The sequence below is a fragment of the Lactuca sativa genome, chromosome 7 (assembly GCF_002870075.4).
Source record: "Lactuca sativa cultivar Salinas chromosome 7, Lsat_Salinas_v11, whole genome shotgun sequence".
Taxonomy (NCBI): Eukaryota; Viridiplantae; Streptophyta; class Magnoliopsida; order Asterales; family Asteraceae; genus Lactuca; species Lactuca sativa.
The window spans coordinates 144797375-144802919 of record NC_056629.2 but is presented as its reverse complement, the minus strand read 5'-3'; positions in this window follow the sequence as shown (position 1 = coordinate 144802919).

The window sequence follows — 5545 nt, the reverse complement described above, 5'->3', positions numbered from 1 at the left end:
GATGACGTGGGAAAAGGGAAGGGCATTGCATACGAAAAGTCTAAGGAGGAGAGGAAAGCCGAAGCTGAAGCAGAGATTGAGCGAATGAGGAAGGTACAGAGCATTATGAGGCTCAGGGCTGGTGATCCTCCCACAATGAACAAAGGTGATCCTGAAAAGATTTATTCATATGAAAAAATCGAATCAAAGGTTGTGGGGGAAAGGATGTACGAATTTGAGAAGAAGCCTAAGGTGAGCTATGATATTGCTAATTCGGACAAATGCCAACTGGATTTTCCGATAAATGAGATGCTCTTCATTACTGCTCAATACAAGATCAATGAGAAGTTTGACAATGCTGATGATTATATACACATGAAAATTAGATTTCATGCTGTATTGGCGAAGAATCTAGAGGAAGTGTGGTCTTTAATGAAAATAAAGAAAGTGCTAACTATCAAGAAAGACACAATGTTCGAAGATATGCTACAAAATTTTCGATATTTTGTCATGCGAGCTGATGACAAACAATACAACTTCACCATTGCTGATTTTCCTCTGATGAATTGCTATGATCTAATTCAAGTAGCAATGATTTTGAAGCATATGGAGGATCACAAGCTCAAGGGCTCAGAGACAGAAGTGTTCAGAGTCGGCTTCGTACATATCAAAGTCTTCATTGATAGTTATTATGATTGCTTAGCAATGACTGATGAAGAATTAGCCACGAGCTTGGGGAGAAAGGTGACAGTTCCTTGGGAAACCACATTGAATCACTCAGTGTTATCAAAATATGCTGATGGGGAAATTTCCCTTAAACCTTTTGGCATGGTGTTCTCAGGAAGGGATACAAAGGGTAAACCTAAGAAATTTTTGTGCTTAGTCTCTGAAATAGAAAGATATACCTCTGCGCAATATACGAACTTTGTTGTTCGTATGAACAATTGCAAGAGAAACAATAAAGGAGACAAGAAGGAGCTGAAGAAGGTGATCAACTGGTATTCCGAAGTGCGAAAGGCTATCCACTCAGCTGTTCATAGGCTTCTATCTGAATAGCTTCGACTGTTTACAAAGGGGGAGATTGTAGAGTCATTTTGTTGTAAAAGTCGAAGTGGCTATGTCTTTGTAATATTCGGATTTTAGTTATTTTACTAAGTCATTTATATGCGAAACCTAAATGTTTAGACTTAGTATATTTTTTGTACACTCAGGTTCCCTATAAATAGGGACTGAGGTTAGAAGTAGAGGATAACTTTTTGCAACTCGAATATCCTTCTGCTTATTTCGTGTAATCAGTCTTTCTCAATAAAAGATCTGATTAATATTTACTCTTCGTGTTCTTATTACTCAATCACTCAATTCATAATTGCATTCATAATCTCGATAACAATTCTCTTCACTTACAACAACAGCCATCATTCGAGCATTGGCATGCCGCCCTTTGAGCTGTTGTATGGGAGGAGGTGTCGGACCCCTATCTGATGGGGAGAAGTAGGGCAACGCGTGATGGGTAGTACCGAGATTGTGCTTTGGACGACAGAGCAGATCCAGCAGGTCAGGCAGAGGTCAAAGTCGTCAGAAGAGTTATGTAGACAGACGTCGATCCGAGCTTGAGTTTCAGGTCGGCGACTTGGTGCTCCTGAAGGTCTCTCCTTGGAAAGGAGTCATTCGATTCAGGAAGAGGGGCAAGTTGGGGCCCCGATATATTGGTCCTTTCAGGGTGATCGCGAGGGTAGGCAGGGTAGCCTATCGTTTGGAGTTGCCAGCAGAGTTGGGTCATATTCACGACACTTTCCACGTGTGGTAGTTGCGAAAGTGCATAGTCGACGATTCGGCAGTAGTGCCACTAGAAGATATTCAAGTGGATGCGAGCCTAAATTATGTTGAGAGACTGGTGGCGATCAGAGATCGGAAGATCAAGGTCCTGAGGAATAAAGAGGTGCCACTGGTGCAGGTCCAGTGGCAGCATCAGAAAGGGCATCCAAAGTTATTTGCAGAGTGAGACTTCGAGGGCGAAGTCTGATTCTAGTGGGGGAGAATTGTAACATCCGGATTCCCAAGTATTATTTTTATTCTTTTATTTTTTGGGTAATGTGAGGAGACTCGGAGAGTTAGAGTTTAAACTGACCGAGTAGGATCGCAGTTTTGCACACGGGTTCGCGTCTGGACTCGGCAAGTCCACGCTCTTTAATGAAACCCTAATTTCCACGGTTTGAGACCTATTTAAAGGGGCTTATGGCCGTCATTTGCGGCCACCAACCCCAGAGAGAAACCCTAAAGAGATCTTGAGCGTTTTGGGAGAGAGAGGAGGTCATTGTTAACCTTTAAAGCATTGTTTGGCAACGCAAAGGAGGTTATACCTAAGAGGAGGCAAGGGAGGTGGACATCCTTCGAATTTGGAGCTCAGAGCATCACTTTGGAGGTAATATTTTGGCTCCCTTTATGTTGTTATGATGAACATGGGGGTTTAGGGTTTCTTGACCCCTTTTGTTGGTTAGATTTGATGTCCATTTCGTCCCTATTTGTGATGAGGCTTGAAATGGGATCCATAGATGTCCATTTCGTCCCTAATTGTCTAGATTATGTATGCTTGGGTGGCTCCACCAAAAATACCTTGAGGCTAGGAGGTTTTCTGAGGATGGATTCGGAGGGATGCATAAAATGAGCGTTGTTCGGAAAAAGTGGGCGAATGTTTATGAGGATTGTGAGTATTTAGAATTGAGGGGGTCATTAGGAAAAAATTTAGACACAAATGCATGCCTTGCAGTCTTGGCATAATGGCTGGGTTCGATTGGGATTGTCTTATGTGGTATTAGTGTGCTAAAATTCAGTTTTGCTTGGGGGCAAGCAAAAGTCAAGTGTGGGGTATTTGATATGAGCATATTTAGTCATATAATTCATGCATTATCTTAATACTTTATGTTGTTGTTGTCTCTTTTAATGAACAAAAGATGCTTAATTAGCTTAAATATTTCATTTTCAGCAACAAAGACAAGCTCGAAAGGAAAATGAAGCGGAATTGGCGATTGGAGGCTTGGATCTTGGATTTTGAAGAAAGAAGGATGTTGCTGGACAGCTTGACGCCTCTTCAGTGTTTTGGCCATCTCTCATGAACCGTAACTCCGATTGACGAGATTCAAAATGTTCTGAAAAGTAGACACAATTTCGGACGACTTTCGTGTTTTGAGAAAATGCTGATTCGAAATGTACTCGGCGAGTAGGGTCGATTACTCGGCGAGTTGTATCGAACTTTTGCGATTCTGGACGCGCTGACTTGCCGTACACGGGTTTTAAGTGACGGACTCGCCAAGTAGGCCACTGGACTCGCCGAGTAGCCTCTGTTTTGTGAAAATCTATATAAAGGGACTTTCAGATCGATACCCTAGCATATAGAGAAACCCTTGGAGGCCAATTGTCGACTAAAGGTGCTGCTGGAGCGTGGGAAGCAAGGGAATCAACCCTACATCCAATTTTAAGGAGAATCAAGGAAAAATCAAGTTTACTCTTTACCTAATCTCTTGTTTGTACTATGTTTTTACCAATTGATTTCGTTTTTGAGCTTGTTTCTGCTGTAATCATGAGCTAAAACTCATACTTCTGTTTAGGTAGATGAATTTGTGAACATTGATTGATTATTTGATTAGGATTAATTTTAATTGGTGATTATGTTTTATTAAGCTTGTTAAAGAACCTTATGTGTTGACAATAACTATTCTTTTGTTAATAAATCAGTAATTAAGTTGTATGAACATCTCTTAGTTATTAATTTCATATGATTTATTGTGACCACATAGTTGTATGTCTAGGAATAACGAACGTGAAACTAGAATTAATTAGAAGATAGGTAAGTTAATGTGTAAGCTTGTTGGATGAACATCGACAAGAGGTTAATTGAAGGGCCAATTTAGTTAACCACTACAAGTCTTACTTAACCCGAATCAATAATCTAGAAAACCCGTTAATTTAGACAACTGGCCATTGCTTGAGTTAATTTGTTTTCTAAGAATTAAGAATAGCGAACGTGAACCTAGTTATCTTAATCGGTAGCCAATAAAGAATTAATCTGATACATTAAAATCATCCATGGGAACAAATGAGTCGTACCTAAACAGAAGTCATCTTTACTATTGAATTTAGTTGGTAATTAATTGTTTTAGTTGCTAGTTAGTTAATTTGTGTGTTGGTTATTCTAATTAAGTTTCTAGTCTTGTAAAACTAGAGAAAACCCCCTTTTTGTTATTTGTTTTATTTAGATAATATTAGCATTTATTGTTTACCGTTCCCTGTGTTCGATACCCTACTTGCTTGAACTATATTACTAATCGATAGGTACACTGCCTTTCGTGTGTTTATTTTGTGTCTAAGTTAGTAGGATTAAAACTAGTTTGTTTCACACACATCATATGTTGTGTAGACCAGAGGGTCTTATGTGATATGTATGAGATTATGTGCTATGTGTTATGTGTATGTTGTATGTTGTTATTGACCAGACCGAAGGGTCCAACGATACATACCGGGCCGGAGGGCCCAACGAGCTATGACCGGACCAGAGGGTCCAACGAGCTACGGGACTAGAGAGTCCCGTTGAGACATATTGACCGGAGGGTCGTATTATAGCCTTGAGTGGCGTATGTGTTGTATGCAATATTTTTGGGGGACTCACTAAGCAATTATGCTTACAGTTGTTGTGTGATGTGTTTCAGGTACCAGTGATGAGCGCGGGAAGGCGTCGGCATGATCCGTACACACTTGAGGAGTTTATGTTTTGGATTCTGGGGAGATGTCTTTGTGATAAATATATTTGAAACAATATGTTGATGTTATTTTGTGAAAAATGATTGTTTTGAAAATGAAAAATTTGTTTTAAAAATTCACGTTGTTACACTTTGGAAGAGGATTATAGTGAAGGAAACTTGTAGATCAAGAGGCTAGCATCAAGGAATTCATGTAGATCCAAAATCTACTTCATCTTGGGCACATTCTAGAGGTAACAAGTCGTTTCCTTGAGCTCTTTCCTTCTAGATCTATTCTTGGATGATGATTTGGGGCTATTTAGCATGTTTGGGATCCATTTCGGTTGTTGGGACTAGATATGGGGTTGCAACTTCAGATCTAGACTTAGCTTGGTCCATGGAGGCATATAGTATCTGCCTTTTAGCTTGTTTGTGAGCATTCTTGTCTTGAACCTTCTCTCTAACTTGTATTGAGTCAAAATCACCTTGCATGCACATAAAGTTGGAAACTTCACGTGTAAAAGTAGCCCTATGAGTCTAGATCTATGAGTTGGAAGCAGTGGGATAAACTGAAATCGTCTGAATAAGGATGACTTAAGAGAACTCGACAAGTTTGTTCTTGTACTCGACGAGTCGGGTCGCAAACCCTAACCCAGCTGGTTATGATAAGGATCAGTGAGTTGAGTGGTGACTCATTGAGTTGGATAGGCTAGGACTCGAGGATTGATGAACTCGATGAGTCATGGGGTGACTCGGCGAGTTGAGTCGTGATATGAGGATTTTCTGAGTATAGGAACTCGGCGAGTAGGGTCAATCAGGAAGGCTGACTTTGA